Source organism: Lithobates pipiens, unplaced genomic scaffold, assembly GCF_037356315.1.
Source record: "Lithobates pipiens isolate NorthernLeopardFrog02 unplaced genomic scaffold, aLitPip1_a1.2 Scaffold_18, whole genome shotgun sequence".
Taxonomy (NCBI): domain Eukaryota; kingdom Metazoa; phylum Chordata; class Amphibia; order Anura; family Ranidae; genus Lithobates; species Lithobates pipiens.
The window spans coordinates 114390568-114410333 of NW_027507758.1; positions in this window are offsets into that span (position 1 = coordinate 114390568).

Here is a 19766-nt window from a genome sequence, read left to right on the forward strand (position 1 = left end):
AGATAAAGATAATTTACATACATTTTTCAGCGTGCTGGTAAGTAATAAAAATAGTAAAAATAGAAATAGAAATGAGAAATAAAAATAAAAAGGTGTAGGTGCAGAACTCTACAATAATTGTTCCTATATATAGACTTGTCAATAAATATCAATAATCCATACAAAATATATAAACCATAAATAGTTATTCAAGCATGCTATTCCTTAAATTCCAATATTAAAGTGCAAGTGCCAGTGACAAAAACATGTGCCGTTATTTAAATGCACAAAAAACAAAATAAGTGTCCAATCATATTATATCTCCATATGCGCATATAAAAAATATCATGTGGTAAGAAGTCCGTGAAAAAATAAAAATAAAAATAAAAATGTGTATGTCAATAACACAGGTGAACAAAATAGTGGAACAAATATAATAAAAACTTGATTATAAAATTAATGAAAGAGATTGATATAAAAATTTGTGAAAAAATGGTAAAAATAAAAATATGAATATGGGAATAAAAATAAAATTAATTAAAAATAAAAGTAAAAATAAAAATAAAAATAATGACAAAAATGACAGAAAAAGGTGAAAAAATCTTCTATATGTGGGGGAGGGGTGGAGGGGGTGACTTCAATTGCTGCTCCCAGTGCTCGGTGACCACTTATGAAATTTGCTCTCACCAGAGGTATGACCCCATCCTGGGTGGATCAGCCTTCACAGTATAAGCCACTGTGTCGCTCTCTGGCTTGCCTCTGCTGTGGTGCTGGGGAGTCCCTCGTTCCTCCGTGGGTGTAGTGTGCCTCGTTTATATATAACAAGGAAGAGGCATATCCATGGTGTAATACGTTTAAAATATGAATTTTATTAGAATAAGCTAAAAACTACTCACAAGCAATCAAATGTAATCACGTTTGTTTTGCTGTATGCTTTTAAATGTCCCGCTAGGCTTCCTCGCCGTCTAAGCTAAAGGTGTACGCTGTCTGGCCATACCCTACGCGTTTCGTCATACAGGCGTCATCCGGAGCGGCCATCTTCATACACCTTTTCGTTTATATAGGGTGTAATGTACCAATCGCGCATGCGCGGAACTTCACCGCCATATTTATTAGGGGAATGCCCTCATTTAGCGTAAATACAACTAATACAGGGCTGCACAGGAGGTTTAGTATTGCGCCTGCGTTGAGCCAATTGATTTGTTGTCAGAACAAGGATTGGACATTACTCCTCTATATCTGGGACTACACCGTAAAACCACTATTGATTATGGAAACTAAATGCAAATGAATAAAAATATAAATGTAAATATGGAAATAAAATTAAAAATAAAATAAAAACAGGTAAGACAACTTCGAAAGTAGAGAGGAATAATGGAAGAAAAAACTGATTGGGTATATATGGGTTTTTTGGATATATAAAAATGTAGGGAATATCAAGATTAAACTATGGGGTACAAAGTAATATTATCTATTTATTCATTCTAATAGAAGTTCCTAGGACTTGCAGAATCGAAGATTATTACCAGAACTGGTGACGGAATAAATTAAAAATTATAAATTATAGATGTGTGATTAAAAGTGTAGTCCCAGATATAGAGGAGTAATGTCCAATCCTTGTTCTGACAACAAATCAATTGGCTCAACGCAGGCGCAATACTAAACCTCCTGTGCAGCCCTGTATTAGTTGTATTTACGCTAAATGAGGGCATTCCTCTAATAAATATGGCGGTGAAGTTCCGCGCATGCGTGATTGGTACATTACACCCTATATAAACGAAAAGGTGTATGAAGATGGCCGCTCCAGATGACGTCTGTATGACGAAACGCGTAGGGTATGGCCAGACAGCGTACACCTTTAGCTTAGACGGCGAGGAAGCCTAGCGGGACATTTAAAAGCATACAGCAAAACAAACGTGATTACATTTGATTGCTTGTGAGTAGTTTTTAGCTTATTCAAATAAAATTCATATTTTAAACGTATTACACCATGGATATGCCTCTTCCTTGTTATATATAAACGAGGCACACTACACCCACGGAGGAACGAGGGACTCCCCAGCACCACAGCAGAGGCAAGCCAGAGAGCGACACAGTGGCTTATACTGTGAAGGCTGATCCACCCAGGATGGGGTCATACCTCTGGTGAGAGCAAATTTCATAAGTGGTCACCGAGCACTGGGAGCAGCAATTGAAGTCACCCCCTCCACCCCTCCCCCACATATAGAAGATTGTTTCACCTTTTTCTGTTATTTTTGTCATTATTTTTATTTTTATTTTTACTTTTATTTTTAATTAATTTTATTTTTATTCCCATATTCATATTTTTATTTTTACCATTTTTTCACAAATTTTTATATCAATCTCTTTCATTAATTTTATAATCAAGTTTTTATTATATTTGTTCCACTATTTTGTTCACCTGTGTTATTGACATACACATTTTTATTTTTATTTTTATTTTTTCACGGACTTCTTACCACATGATATTTTTTATATGCGCATATGGAGATATAATATGATTGGACACTTATTTTGTTTTTTGTGCATTTAAATAACGGCACATGTTTTTGTCACTGGCACTTGCACTTTAATATTGGAATTTAAGGAATAGCATGCTTGAATAACTATTTATGGTTTATATATTTTGTATGGATTATTGATATTTATTGACAAGTCTATATATAGGAACAATTATTGTAGAGTTCTGCACCTACACCTTTTTATTTTTATTTCTCATTTCTATTTCTATTTTTATTACTTACCAGCACGCTGAAAAATGTATGTAAATTATCTTTATCTATTTATTTAGTTTGAGTTAGAAATGGTATAGCGCCAAATCTATTTTCTTCCCTTATTGCAATTTTGAAACGTGACATGTTGGGTATCAATTTACTCGGCGTAACATTATCTTTCACAATATAAAAAAATTGCGCTTATTTTACTGTTATCTTAATTTTTTCCCAAAAAAGTGCGCTTGTAAGACTGCTGTGCAAATACTGTGTGAAAAAAAGTATTGAAATGACCACCATTTTATTCTCTGTGGTGTTAGAAAAGAAAAAATATATAATGTTTTGGGGCTCTAAGTCATTTTCTAGCAAGAAAAACTGTTTTAAACCTGTAAACACTGAGTCTGAAAAAGAGGCTCGGTCTTTAAGTGGTTAATGGGGTGGGCAACTACATGGCAAATGAAGTTCCATGTACAAAAATGTAAAAAAATGCATTTGGGTGGCAAAAATATGAATGCAATCTATATACTGGGTGGAGTACCTCTGGGGGAATCTAGGATGGAAAAGGACCTGGGGGTCCTAGTAGACGATAGGCTCAGCAATGGCATGCAATGCCAAGCTGCGGCTAACAACGCAAACAGAATATTGGCATGCATTAAAAAGGGGATTAATTTCAGAGATAAAATGATTATTCTCCTGCTATACAAGACTCTGGTCTGGCCACACCTAGATATGTTGTCCAATTCTGGGCATCAGTCCTCAGGAAGGATGTACTGGAATTGGAGTGAGTACAAAGAAGGGAAACAAAGCTAAAAAAGGGTCTGGAGGATATTAGTTATGAGGAAAGGTTGCGAGCACTGAACTTATTCTCTCTGGAGAAGAGACGCTTGGGAGGGGGATATGGTTTAAATTTACAAATACCAAACTGGTGACCCTACAATAGGGATAAAACTTTTTTGCGGAAAGGAGTTTAACAGGACTCGTGGTCACTACTTAAAATTAGAAGAAAAGAGGTTTAACCTCAAACTATGTAGAGGGTTCTTTACTGTAAGAGTGGCAAGGATGTGGAATTCCCTTCCACAGGTGGCGGTCTCAGAACGACAGCAACATACAGGGATATACAATGTAATACTGACATATAATCACACACATAGGTTGGACTTGATGGACTTGTGTCTTTTTTTTTTTTTTTTTTTTATTTCACAAAAGTTTTATTGAAGAATTGCAGGTAATTACAATCGACAATATATCGCACAATAATGGTAGCATAGTAATACATTGATACAGGTGGTTACAGAGATATAGAAGCTGTAACTTGAACTATCAAGATATAAGTGAAAATCGTCTGTAGACCTTTAATGTCTATTCTGCAGTTAATATTTCCATTGTGGATAAGATAGAAATCTTAAGCAAATATAATGATAAGTCAGTATCACTCGTGTAAAGGAGGGGGAAGAGAGAAAAAAAAAGGGGGGGGGGGGAAGGCAAGGAAGGGGGTAAGGAATTAGTTTAATATAGTTGTAGAAGAAAGGAGTAGGCAAGGAGAGTTCCCAAGCAACGGGCCAGCGCTGTTAGGTCCTCAAAGAAGTAACATATGTGATGAAGGTTCAACAAAAGTCATTACTAAATGGATGACTTGTATTCCTGCGTATCTTTGAATGCAAGCCATTTCGACCAGGTTGAAGTAAAGTTTAACATTCTTTCTTGTGAAATACTTATAAGTTCCTCAATGTTTTCAATAAAATTAATCCTTCTGAACCATTCTTTTTTCGTAGGGAGTGAGGATGATCTCCAATGGCAAGGAATACAATGTCTCGCTGCGTTTGTCATGATCATGGTTAGGGATTTCAAATATTTTTTGGGGGGATTTTGTTGTGATGCAGCAGGAAGTGGGCTGGGTTGAGATCTAATGTTTCTGATGTTATTGATATGATGGTTTCATGAACCATTTTCCAGAATGGTTGAATAAGTGGGCATAACCACCAGATATGAAATAGCGAGCCCACCTCCCCACTGCATCTCCAACATTTGTTGGAAATCTGGGGGTAGAATTTATGAAGAGTACTGGGTGTTCTATACCATCTTGTTAAAATCTTAAATCCACACTCCTGTGTGGCAACGTTTAGTGAGCCTTTATGAGCGTAAGTGAAGATATTTTCCCAATTTTCATTGGAGAAGGAAAGGTTGAGGTCATTTTCCCATGCTAGACAAGATGGGTAGGAGAACTCTAAACCCTCTTTAAATAGTGAGTTGTAGAGACATGAGATAATATGTCTCTGTGGGGATGTGTCTGAGCATAAGATCTCAAGGGTTGTGGGAGATTTGGATCTAAGGGTTGCCAGTGCTGCTTTGGAGATATAGTGTCTAATTTGGAGATATGTCCAGGGGGAAATCAGTCCAGGGTCACTGTCCTTATTGATTTCCTCGAGGGATAAAAATATCCCCTTGTGGAGAAAGTGTTTAATTAGCACCGCTTTGTGGGGCCAATTATCCAGGAAAGGGTTTGGGGTGTTTCCTGGGGGGAAATCAGGATTATTCCGAAGAGGCGTTAAGGGACTAATCCAAGGGGTGGGGGTCTCCATTCTTGTAAGTGTCGTGAAAGATTGCTATCGTGGGTCCAATAAGGGGGTGTGATTTGATTTCTTTTTGAAGGTATTTGGGGTCTATCCATGGTAGGTGGGTGATTGAATATGGAAATTGGGCCTGTTCTAATGATACCCAATCTTTGACAAGTTGATGTAAGTTCCAGTCTACAATTCGCGTGAGTACAGTTGCTTGATGGTATTTTTTCAGGTCAGGAAGTGCAATTCCTCCTTTGTTTTTTGGGAGGATCAATCTGGCATACTTGATTCTGGGAGGTTTACCCCTCCAAATTAAGGTGGAACAAGCTTTGCGGAAGGAGGCAAAGAAGGAGGATGGCAATCTAATGGGAATCATTTGCATGGCATAAAGGAATCTGGGTAGAATGGTCATTTTTAATAGAGAGGCCCTCCCAAACCATGAAATGTTGAGAGAGTTCCAACGTTTAAGGTCTTCTTGTGAGTTTCTTAGTAAGGGTAGAAAATTAAGTTTGAATAAGTCTTTTAGGGAAGAGGGTATCTCTATTCCAAGATAGGTAATTTGGTTGGGAGACCAAGTGAAAGGGAAATTTTGTTTGCATAATTCTACATCTTTGAGGGGCAATGATATATTTAGTGCTACAGATTTGGAGTGATTAATTTTTAAATTAGATAATAGTTGGTATGTTTCAAGTTATTTAACTAGATTGGGTATGGAGACTAAGGGTTGTGATAGAAAGAGTAGCATATCGTCCGCGAAGGCGGCTATTTTGTAGGAGCGGTCTTTAATCTCGATGCCTTTAATATTTGGGTTGGATCTAATTTTATTTAAGAGCGGCTCTAAGGTAAGGACAAAAAGCAACGGGGACAAGGGGCAACCTTGTCTCGTCCCATTTTTAAGGTTAAAGGCGTTCGACAGGTGGCCATTAGTGCGTACGCGCGCAGTTGGATTAGAGTACAGTGCAGCAATGTATGCTCTCATCTGGGGCATTATGCCAATATTTTCAAGGACTGCATCAATGAAGTCCCAGGCCACTCTGTCGAATGCCTTTTCTGCATCAAGAGATAGAAAGAAGCCCTGTTTTTTTTTTTAAGTCAGCCAATTATGTATGTTCAAAGCCTTGATGGTGTTATCTCGACCTTCTCTGCTGGGGATGAATCCCACCTGGTCAAGGGAAATCAGGGAGGTCAGTAGGGGTAACAATCTATTGGCCAGAATGTTTGCGTATATTTTGATATCTACATTTATTAAGGAGATTGGACGATAGTTTGTGACAAGTGATGGGTCTTTTCCTTCCTTGGGAATGACTGTTATATGCGCTTCCAGGAGCTGTTTGGGGGGATTTTTTTCTGAGTGTAGCGATTGGAAGGTTTGCAAAAATTTGGGTTTGAGAATGTCGAAAAAAGTTTTGTAATATTGTAAGGGGAGACCGTCTGGACCAGGGGCTTTGCCTATTTTCATGTCTTTCAAGGCCTTATCAAATTCATCGCCATTAATGGGGGATTCGAGTTCCTGGGCAATATTTTTTGCGATTTTAGGTGGACTATGTTTCTCCAGGTAATTTTGAATCAATTTCGATCTGGCTTCCGGGTTGAGGGGGGAATTAGAATTGGGAGGAATATTATACAGTGTTTGGTAGTATTGTTCAAATTGGGTGGCTATCTCCTCGTTCGAAGAATACGACTTTCCTCGGTTGTCAGTTATGTGGTGTATGGTGGATGCAGCTTTCTTACTCTGAACTGCTCTCGCAAGCATTTTCCCACTTTTATTACCTTGCTCGTAATATATTTTATGTCGTATGTCTTTTAGCCTTAAGGTTCAGTTCTTCCGTAAGAAGCTCTCTAGCTCTAGTCAACTCCTCGAAAGTGGAGACAGCCACGGTCTTTTTATGTTGAAGTTCGAGCTCATGGATGCGACCTGTTAAGGATTTTATTTTATTTTGTTTTTCCTTTTTGAGTTGGGTCAATTTCTTTATGAACTCGCCCCTAATAAAACTTTTGTGGGCTTCCCATTGGATGATCTTAGCGGTGTCTGTAGTGTCATTACGGGCAAAATAGTCACTGAGTGCGTCTCGAAAGCGATTAATGTCTATTGGGTCTTTCAGTACAGTGGTGTTTAGTCTCCACGTTTTAGTTATAGTGTTTTTTTCTGGGAAAGTCAAGGATAGTGTGATTGGGTGGTGATCTGATAGAGTCATAGGCTCTATTGTCGTGTTTGTCATGAGTGAAAGGTCTGCTTGTGTAATATAGAAGTAGTCAATTCTCGAATACTTTTGATGGATTGCTGAGAAGTAGGTGTAATCTCTGGCTTGAGGGTTGAGAGTTCTCCAGGTATCATGTAATGTTAGTGACTGCAATTGGAGTTTTATTTGTTTTAAAGCCCTGAAGGGAAGACTCGAGGAGCCATTTGAGGTGTCAGCTATAGGGTTGAGGGGGACATTAAAGTCTCCGCCAAGTATTAGGATGCCTGAAGCGAAATTTGTTAGTAGGTCCTTAATTTTGCGGAAAAAAGTAACCTGTTTTGAGTTGGGGGCGTAGATATTGGCAATCGTGATCGGATGAGATGACACTACGCCCTTGAGAAAAATAAATCTCCCCTCAGGATCAATCATTGTATCTTTTATCTGAAAAGGAGTATGTTTCGAGATAAGGATGGAAACTCCTTTTGTCTTCCCCTCAGGGTTGGTGGAGTGAAAAATCGTGGGGAATCGGCTATCTGAAAATTTAGGTATATTATTGGATTTAAAGTGCGTCTCTTGAATACATACTATGTTGGCTTTGTATTTGTGAAATTCATATAGGAATTTGGTTCTTTTAGATGCGATGTTGAGTCCTTTAGCATTAATGGACAGTAGCTTAAGGGAAAGGGGTGAAATTTGCGGTCTTTGAGAAGGCATATCTAAAAAAAAAAATATATATATAGAGGGGTGAGAGGGGGGGGGTGTTAGAGGGTTGGTGTAGTACCTAAAACAGGTACAAAGAATATAGACTGGAGGAAGGGTTAGACCAGCTAAGCCTACCTATATATATATGCCGGTAAGGTCAAGGAGGGATATAGGGCACCACTCCTTGTGTGGGTTCTATGACCATATGAGGCACAATCCAGTGATAAAAAATTGTATCACAAAGTAAGAAGTTTCTTATCTGTTGGGAGGGACCGGCGCCCAGGGAGTTCCTAAGGGCATAATAAATTTAAAGAGGACAGGGTTAAGGTGCAGAGACGTGGGGAAAGGGATGGTGTAACTGTATCTTAGTTTTTGCGAATAGACGGCTAGAACTATTGCTATATAGATGAGGTGTTGGAGAGAATGATCTCTCGTAGAGAGGCTAAAAATAAATTCTCACAGTGCGGACCTCTGATCTAGAAACCATGAAACCAATATGAAAATTTTGTACAGCAAATGTGCTAACAGATATAACCCTTTTACCCATGGATGGGTTTGCCTAATTAGGTGCACTGTTTAAGCAAGTTGTGCGATATAGCAAGCCAGTAAGGAACCATTCCAGAAACATTCATTCAAATCTTATATAAAGAAGAGAGAGGGCGTATCCAGAGTCCCCCAGGCCTCGGTAGGTTCAGCTCTGAGGGTGAGCTTCCTATAATTTTTATCCCCCAATATGGAGTATTTTGAGCTACACTGAGATAATAGGGTGCAGCTATATCTCTAGGAAACGTATAGGTAACGACTTTTCTGAATCCATGAAAGATGTGGACCGGAAGGACTCTCCACACGCCCGGATATCTTAAGTGCTAATAAGGTATTAGTGACTTTGACTCCAAGTGGTAACCATTTACAAACACCCACCTGGTTAACAGAATTGATAACTAAAGACATAAACTTTGTTAACAGTGAAAAACATAAAACCTGAAACGTAAAGAGACCTTCAAAAAATCAACATTTTGAGGTATATTAATCAGATTAAAGGAGCCACCTCGACGATGCTGTTACGTAGGTACTTCAGAGATCGGGTCTCGTGGGATAGATACCGCTTTAGTAAACAAGGTGAATTTTAACCCATTAAGGCATTAATATAGAGAGTGCAGAAGAAGGGACAAAGAGGGTTAGAGGCCTACACATAACACAATAGAACAAGGCCTGACAGACAAACCTAATACAAGTTTAAACCTTGTCTCTATAAAGGGCAAATATGTCCGTTCAGGTGTAAAGAGTATCGGGGATGGGGCCCTGTATTGGTAGTTCACTTGTACAAGGAAAAGTGATATGAGCTACTCAGTTCAGACTTGCCCTGGGTCGGCATATACGATGAGGTTAACGAAGTGACTTCACATTCGTAGGCTCGGGAGTTGGCCAAGTTCACTTGCGCCGGATTGTCATCAGTTCGACCCAAAAAAAAAAAAGAAAAAAAAAAGTGTATTCAAGAATGAGACTCCAAAGCACCCCAGAAGGGCCTTACCTTTCGGTGTAAATCTGGATCGTTCAGTTACAGAAAAAGAGGTTGAGGGTTGACAGAATAGGTTCACTCACTGTACATAGAGTACAGAGTGGTGGGGGTAGTCCAGGAGTGGATAGATAGCGGTTGAGATAGGGCTATTTGAGGGAGGCAGGGAGCTGCTATCTAGGTGTCCATTGAATCTTGCCTGTCGATACGGTCTCTCCTTCTGGGTGGGGAGATGACTGGGCTTCCTTGCTCTGCTCTTCTTCCATGGTTCTGTGCTGACGGAGATCTACGACGTCGATCTCTGTTTCTTTGCGTTCTGGGAGTCGCGTTGCTTGCCACTTCGACCCATGTGTCATGAATCTGGAATGAATTGTACCAGTCGGGTACATCTGTTACGGGGAGGTTCAGCGATTCGCAAAATGATTGCAGGTCGTCAGGAGTGCGTAGGAAAGCTGTGTGGCCTCTCCATGTTGCAGATAGGCAGAAAGAAAATTTCCACCTATAGGGGATGCTTCTGGTCCGGAGTTGGTCTAGTAATGGACGCAGGGCCCTGCGTTGCTGTAAAGTAATGTTGGAGAGGTCTTGGAATAATTTGATTTCATGACCGTTGAAGAGCACTCTGTTTCTTTCTCTGGCTTTTTTGAGAATGGCTTCTTTTAGCGGAAAATTTACCAGGCAACAGACTATATCTCTCGGTGGGTCGGTGTCCCTTCCCCTTGGACGGAGAGTGCGGTGAATCCGTTCAAAGTCAATTGGGGAGTCTGGGGGCCTCTCCAGCAGCTCATTGAAAATGGAGGTTGCCGTCTGTATTACAGGGGTTTGATCTGTGGTCTCGGGGACTCCGCGGATTCTAATGTTATGACGCCTGCCCCTGTTGTCGAGGTCTTCAATGTGGCGATGCATCTCTATTAAGTGACTCAAGTGGTTATCTGAAGCTCTTTGTATTTGTTTCAGGGCATCAGAATGGCGAGATGTAGTTTGCTCCACAGATCGTATTCTTGCTGCCACATGCTGTATGTCAGCTTTCAAGTCTGTGATGGTAGCAGACAGGGTAGCTTTAATGTCCAGAGCTACTGCCTGGAGATCAGCCAGACTGAGGGCTTGAGGGGCTAGGGAGGCTTGGGGGGATACAGCCTGGGGCGGAGGGGGGAAGATGTCCCTGTTTGGGCCCTGCGGGCCGTTCGCGCCGCCCGCCGCACCTCCGGAGGCGCCGAGCGGGGTAGCCTGTTTAGGCGAGGCCGTGGCTTTGGGGCCTTCACCTTGCGGCGGACGGAACATCGCCGGGATACAAGCATGCGTCTTTTTTTTTTTTTTTTTCAACCTCATCTACTATGTAACTATAAAGATAGAATGCATTAAGATAAAAAAAGATAAAAAAACCTTCTGAATTTACAACCACTTACAACCACTTTAATACTGACAATACAACAAAGTAATGCAATAAACAAAAAAAGAGTAGTAACATCGGTACAAGCTGGGGCAAGTACCAAGTACCTAAATTAAACAGTAAAACAACACATTACACCAAATATCTATAATTTTGAGGTCATTTTGCACAGATATTTAAATGAGCATTGGAGACTTGAAAGGAATAGAGTGAATTGTTTGATTGCTTCAGTACTATTTTGTTGGACTTTTATTTTTGAATTCTAGGTGCTTTCTTTTTTTCTGTTAATTTATTTTGTTCTACGAGTTATTAAAGTGAAAGTCATACTTACACTAGTTATATTTATTCATTTCAGCCCTGCCTGACTTATAATTCTGGACTACAGAGCAGAACACACCAACCCATATACCTTGGAGGTAAAAAGGTGGTATTCTGTAGTCCTAATTCACTTCCTATCCTAAGGACTATTACGCTTCAATATATTAAAGTGGTTGTAAACCCTTACAAACCACTTTGGCCTACAGGTAAGCCTAGATTAAGGCTTACCTGTAGGTCCAAGAAATATCTTCTAAACCTGTACAGTTTAGGAGATATTTGCCCGGAGACAGGCACCGCTGTCTACGGCGAATGCGCCGTAGACAGCGGCGCGCAGGCGCACTGAGCGCGGCATTGTCAATGACGAAGCTGCCGTGCGTGTCGGCTCCCATGCACATGCGCGGGAGTGACTTAATCGCGGCTTCGCCGAATGACAGCGGCGGAGCTGCGAGACCCCACCGAGAAGATGGATGTGCCGGACTACAGGGGACAGCGGTGACTTCGCTGGCTCCTGTGTCAGGTAAGTGACACATAATGGACTACTATGCGATGCATAGTAGTCCATTATGCTTTGCCTTTGCAGGGAATGAAAGAGGAAGTAAACCCATCAGGGTTTACTTCCTCTTTAAGTGATTGTACTTGAGTTTCAATTTACTTTGATATGCTTTAACTACAATTTACTCAGCACTGCAATTTAAGAAAACAGAATGCAGATGTTATGTGGAGAATGAGAACACTATATCTAATAGCAAAAAAACTAATTCAGTTTATTTAATTTAATTATTTTTTGTCCACGTATGTAGGAGTCCTGATTGCTTTTTTACAGACTATAGTAGTTTCTGCATAGTCACTTCATGTGCACTAAAGTAATAAGCCAAAAAGAAAATCTGCAATAATGTGCAAACATTTGAGGCAGGTATGAAGAAATGCCGTAAAAGTAAAAATTTATTCAAAAACACATAGATTGCAGTTGTTTATTTTTTTTTATCAATTTACAAAAATGCAAACAGATGAAAAATCGAAACCAAATTAATATTTGGTGTGACTACCCTTTGGCTTCAAACCAGCATCAATTCTTACACTTGTACATTCTGAACAGGTATTTTGTAGGATTAGCGTCAGGTGTTTAATTAACGTTATACCAAAGAGGTACTAATGATCATCAATTTCATATGTAGGTTAAAGCATAGTCATTAACTGAAACAGAAACTACTGTGTAGAAGGCTTAAAACTGGGTAAGGACCAGCCAAACTCTGTTACTAGGATGAGGTTGTGGAAGACAGTTTCACATCACAGGTCATACACCATGGCAAGACTGCACACAGCAACAATACACAAGTTAGTTATACTACATCAGCAAGGACTCTCCCAGGCAAAGATTTCAAAACAGACTTGGGTTTCAAGATGTGCTGTTCAAGCTCTTTTGAAAAAGAGCAAAGAGATGGACAATGATGAGGATCGTAAACACAGTGGTCAGCCAAGGAAATTTATTGCAACAGATGAAAGACACATCACGATTACTTCCCTTTGACACTGAAAGATGTCCAGCTTTGTCATCAGCACAGAACTGATAGAAACCAGAGAAAGACAGGTACACCCATCTACAGTCTGGAGAAGTCTGGCCAGAAGTGGTCTTCATGGAAGAATTGCGACCAAAAAGACTCTAATGTGGAAACAAGGCTAAACGACTCAAAAATAACAAGGGTTGCCTGGATCAACCTAAACTTAAATATAATTTAGATATTGCAGATACTACCATTCATATTCAATGATAGAATGTAGTTCAGGTGACCAAAAGGCATAAAGAAAAAACTAGGAGAAGCAGAAGTCTCCAAAAGAGGTCACCGTAGAACACACATCAATTAAAAACAAACAGACGGCGCCGCGACTGCACTCATCACATACACACCACACTTGCCATATATTAACTTCTTAGTACTAGCCTAGTAAGCTAATAATGTCCATATGGGCGGTTTATTAAGTTCAATTAATGAATCACATATGATGGCGTATTAGGTGGGTGATTGACTGACCGAGTGTATATCGCCAAAAACGTGTCACTGCTGATGGTATGATTTAGAGGTATAAAACATCCACGACGGTAAAGCACAGTGGGCTGCTTATTCCTCTTAGTTATTTAGCATGCATATAGAAGTTTAGCATTGTCATTAAATTATAGACAGTCCATTATTGGGGGAGTACTTAACGAGGGGAATGTGTTATTTAGAGGGGAAACAACATTTTCTCAGAGTTGATATTCTCACCACCTTTGCTGGATCACACATCCACCCCTCGAGCGCATTCCTCTATTCTAGCATCTCCTGGAGATAAGCGACTGTTTCCCAGGCTCTCCGGTCCTTCATATGTCTGCTTTCAAGCAATAGCAAATTCCTTTGAAGGAGAGTGCTAAACAGTAATTTTTCTCACAAATTTGTGTATCAGTCTACCGTCCTCTTAATACAGATACACGCTGTCCATCAGCAAGGTTGTATGCAAACACTCTAGGTCAAACATCTTGCATTGCCGCCATTGCGCGCTGGCGTCACTGGTGACTCATTTCACTGACCAATTGCCGTTGGTTCCCTCAGAGCAAGTAAATTTGCATTTATGTGTGTGTTCTATGGTGACCTCTTTTGGAGACTTCTGCTTCTCCTAGTTTTTTCTTTAAGGCTAAACGACTCAACAGTGAATGAAAACATAGGAACTGAGTGCATAAAAATGACAGCAAGTGCTCTGGACTGATGAGTCAAAATTTGAAATATTTGGCTGTAACAGGAGGCAGTTTGTTAGCAAAAAGGGCTGGAGAGGGGTACAATAATGGATGTCTGCAAGGAACAGTGACACATGGTGGAGGTTCCTTGCAAGTTTGGGGCTGCATTTCTGCAAATGGAATTGGAGATTTGGTCAGGATCAATAGTGTCCTCAATGCTGAGAAATACAGGCAGATAATTATCAATCATGGCATACCATCAGGGAGGCGTGTAATTGGCCCCAAATTTATTCTGCAGCAGGACAGCAACCCCAAACATACAGTTAATGGCATTACGACCTATCTTCATCATTAGAAAAAACAAGGAGTCCTGCAAGTAATGCTTTGGCCTCCACAGAGCCCTGATTTCAAAAACATTGCATCTGTCTGGGATTACATGAAGAGACATAAGGATTTGAGGCAGCCCACATTCACAGAAGACATTTGGTTAGTTCTCTAAGATGTTTGCAACAACCTACCTGTTGAGTCAAAAACTGTGTGACAGTGTACCTAGAAGAATTGATGCTGCTTTGAAGGCAAAAGGTATTCACGCCAAATATTGATTTGATTTGGATTTCTCCACTGTTCATTTACTTTCCATATATATATATATATATATATATATATATATATATATATATATATATATATGTATATTTATATTTATTTATTTATTTTTTGGTATTTTATTGGATCTACAAAAAGTAATAGGTACACAGGTTTCCTACTTTGTAAAGTTTAGTGTTAAGATGCAAGGCATATAAATTTATTTTCACATACAAATTCTGATATTACTTTGAAGAATCTTGCTCATGATAATATATTCATGTGTAGGTGCAACTTGGTGGCTTGGTAATCAGTTATAAATGTGAATTGTTTGTGCTGAAATTTACTGACCAGATCACAGCATAGAATCCTAAACTTTCAATAGTTTTTCCATGTTTTTGTGAATTTAGAAGTAAGGGATTATTTTTTCCAGTATCATACTTTCCTAGGTGGATGCAGCATCGCCCCCTCTACACCCGATGGCTCGGTTCTCACAGCTCCCCGAGCAGAGAGCTGCTGACTATCAATCAGCAGCTCTCCACAGCTGATCCCTCTTCGCTCATTGGAGAGCTGAGCTGTAGAGAAGGCAGGAGCGGCTGGCTCAGACTTTCAGCGGCTCAGGTACCTGGCGGATCCAGACTCCCATTGTTGGGATGACGCGGTGCCTGGACTGATTTCTGTGATGTCAGCAGAGAGCGGACTGAAGTCCGCTCTCTGCTGAAAACGAGTCACAGGAGTGCAAAAACAAATTGAACTCCTGTGATCCACAGGAGAAGTACAGCCAAACAAGCTTTAATGCTAATAGCTTTAATGTGTGCTTTTCCAAATTGTGGGTGTTTGTATAATGGATACATTACATCCATTCACATTACATTGCAACATCTACTAAATTGTTGTAAATGGCTCTTTGTGATCCTTAAAACTGCAGAATTTGTTTTTTTTTTTATAACTGAGGAGAAAACATGTTGAATTATATACTCATTTTTCTTGTTTACTTAAATGTAAAATAATTTGTGTTGGAAATCAAAGGCATAGAGTAACAAACACCCAGTTCTTTTTGTTTAATAATATGATGTCTAGAATGGGCACACCTGTCCTGTATGGTGGGTAGTGTCTGGTAGCTGAATGTCCCAACATCCTTAACTTGGATTCCTGCATAATTTTTAATTAAATAACCTTTAAAAAAATAATTAAGACATTATTCTCTGAAATTGAAGCCAAACATGGACAGAAAGCAATGAACCTGACAAAAAGAGGTTTGAAAGATCTCACGTATTGTGAAATAGTTGCCTTGAACCAAATAAGTCATTCAAAATCCCTACATTCATGTTTGAAGGACAATCGAATTGTTATACCCATTTTAAAGAATAAATTATGTGACAGTCGGGAAGGGAATAATTGAAGACGCTTAACGTACTAGTACATATGCTACGTATCACTATTGTGGCTTTTCATTCCATGTGCTGCATCTTTTCCTCGCTGTTTTCAATGCACAGTATTGTGAAGCCTCAGATATAATCACCACGCATTAAAAGTAAATTAGTCCAACCATTTTATTTCCCAGATATCAGTTATATCTAAGTGAGGTTATCAGTGTCAAGTGATTTAGCAATTTCACATTTTCCTTCTGATTGTATATAAATATAAAATGGATGCATTCTTTAATGAAATTTGCAGCATTCCTGTACCATAAGCCAAGGGTTCAAAAGCATCCCTAATTACATGATGTCTTATCACCAACAAAGATCTAGCATTTATTTCACTCTTAATTAAATAAATTATTGTGGCTGTTTTCAGATCAGATTGAAAGCCCATAACATCAATGCCAAAATAAACCCTGTGGAATGTAAAATTAAATTGGTTGTTTGAAGTCTTTCTGCAGTGTATTGTGGGTGAAGAAGTGACTGGACTCTTGTCTTTGAAAGAGACACATAAACAGTTTGTTCAAATTAATAACTTATGTATTTCAGCTTCCCTGCAGAATCTTCAACAAGAGGCATCACTCGCAGTAAAACAAACTTCTGACAAAAGTGTAACTAATTTTGTTTATGTAGCTTACTATCTAATACTCAGGAAATATGTAGCACCCTCTACAAGTGTGCTAGAGTTAATTTAGGTTTGTTAGTGTAGGTCGGTCAGGGCAGGCAAACCATAGTTAGCTCAGGGCTAAACCTGAGCTGTGTAATCTGAGTCAGGGTTACTTTAGTTCAGAGAAGGCTTGCAGCTTCTCTGGTACCTCCTCCTGTTCTCTGGGAGATTAGAGAATGTTCTAGACATAGTTGGTGGAGATTATGAGGGTCTGCTTGAAATATTTATGAGGGCCTTAGCCAATCCCCAATAAAAGTCATGCCAGGGAGGGGCAGTCCGGTAGAAGATGGAGATGGAGTGCTTTAGGAGGCTGTTGTTGGCTCTTAAGAGTGCCCCCTTTTCTGGTGGGGTGACCTCAGACACGGAGCTCGGGAGCTGGAAGATTCCTACCAAAACACATGGAGGAAAAACTTCCTGGAGGCATGTAACAAGGAGAGAGGACAGCAGAAGCAGGTCAGCACATCTGAGAAATCTCCTGAGAGTCAACTGGGTGGGCTGGTGAGTGTCAGTCTAGAGGATTATGGGGAGAACTTAGCCTGAAGGACTAGTGAAAGGGGCAACTGCAGTCAGATGGGTTGGCAGTGGCTGAAGAGGTGGTGCTGGGATCAGTAGCCACAGGAGTGATGCAAGCTGGACACTGAAATTTTGCTACAAAACTAAGGGGCCTAGGGTTCCTGCAGGTAAGGAAAGACCTTCTGTGCACAGGTTAAAACGTTCCTTTTTGTGCTTGCAAGAATTGTGCACTGGCTAATGCATATGCGCGATGATGCAAATGTGCATCTGTGACACATGTTGGTGCAAATCAGGGTATTTAAACTCAGTCAGTGCTCAGGATCAGTGCTACTTTGTCTTTCAGCCTTCCCCGCATCCTGTGTTCCTGTTTTCCTGTATTGTGATTCTAGTTGCTGACCCAGCTTGTCTGACCACTCTCTGAACTCCATCTGCTCTGACCCCGGCTTGTCCTTGACCTCTGCTTCTGTCTGCTCCATTAGCTTCTATTGCACTAATTGGCTCCTGAGCTGGTTATTACCCAGACCACGCTATTGCCTGCTCCTCTGTACCTGATCTATCCAGCCAGTATATGACCTGTCTTGCCTGACCCTGCTTCCTGACACATTCTGCTGTGCCTGATGTTCTACTGTCTACTACCAGCACATGTCTCACCTACCTGCTGTCATTAGTACCAGCCTGCTTCACTGAAGGCTACTGATGACTTCTCCTGCCTGTCATAGATACCTGCTCTGCTACTGGCAAGACCTACAGGCACTCGTGCCACTCTGCCCTCCTGCATCTTCTGTTCCCACTACCGGGGCACTGTCAGGTATTCAAAGTGTTCCAGCTAGGAAGAAGAGGAGCTGTATATAGAGACTGTATTTAGGAAAAGTTGTCCCTGAAGTTGTTGTTGAAGTCAAATGGGCCTCCCCCACAACCTCCCATCCCTATCCAAGTTATAACCCTCAAAAAATAAAACAAAATAAAAGTCATGAACCATTCTCTGACTTAAGAGTATCTGTGAAAATTCAGAGAGCCTGGCTGTGCAGGTTGGGGGATCCAAGTTAACCTGGGGCCAAGGGGTTGCGCTACAAATACTGAATAACTGTATTTGCCCTCCCTGACTGAACTGGTACCACTTTAGCCACTTACATATTACATTTTAAGACTAGAAACCCTCTAAAATCTCTTTGCCCCCTTCTTTTTTTTTTTTTTATAATTAATCTTTATTAAATTTTCACAATATACAGACCACATTTTAAAATAGCGTTGCCAGAAATTCAATGCATATTCCTTCCATTCAGGAGTCTGAGTTTTAAAGTTCAAGGAAGGGGGGGGGGACATGAACATACATCCATACATCAAATATAATTAACAAAATAAAGACAATATCTAGACAATACCATAACCCCCATTATCCTTCCTCAACTATTTTTGCACTTCCTACATTTTTCCTATTGATATAACCCCCTCCCCTCCCTCCCTCCCTTTCTATCGTTACAACCCCCCCCCCCCTCCAGTATATACATTTGTGCTTTTATCCTTCAGTGTATCATAAATGTGTTATAATACTTCCAATACCTTTAATACACTCTACCCTGCTCCCTCCCAGTACCCATCCCCCCCCCCTTCTCTTCTTCTTTTTCTCATTATGGTTTAAACTGGGGTATGCATCTCCTCTATCCAATCTCGCCAATTTCTGTTAAACTCTTTTAAGTTATTTCGTTTTGCGTATACTGCTCTCTCCTTACATAGATATTCGTTTACAGCACTCATCCAATCCTCTACTGTGGGGGCTAGATTTGATTGCCATCTCCTAGCGATCATTCTTCTGGCTTGGAATAGGCATCTTAGAATTACCGTTGTTACTCCCTTTCTCTCTGCTTTCTCATTTCTATATCCTAAGATACACACTATGGGGTTTAATTCTATCACAGTCCCAAAGACACTACTTATTGTCTCTACCACTCCTTCCCAGTATCTAAATAATTTGGGACATTTCCAGAGCATATGTATTAAATTCCCTGTCCCCCCACACCTGGGGCAACAGTCATCTGCTCTCTTACCAAATCTAAATAATCTCTGAGGAGTATAGTATGCTCTATTAATTACCATCAGGTGGGAAATCTTATGGGGGGGAGAAACCGAGACCTTTGGGCATGCCTCTAGGATATTTTTCCACTGTGCTCGTGTTATATTACCTATGTCTTGCTCCCATTTCCCCTTCTCGACCCTCCCTTTCCTCTCACAATTAATCTGTTCACCCAGCTGGGCATAGAATTTAGATATTAATCCTTTAGTGGGTCCTACTTGTGCTACTGGATGTAGCAAGGGCAGTTCTTCCCATGTTAGTGATAAGTTTCCAAACTGGGTCTTTAAAGTGTGCCTCACTTGTATATAAGCATAAAATGAGTTTTGTGGTATCTTAAATTCTTTTTGCATTTGATCAAAAGATTTGATACCCCTGCCGCCATATAGATGGCTCAGCCTTACAATACCGCATTTTTCCCATTCTAAAATTT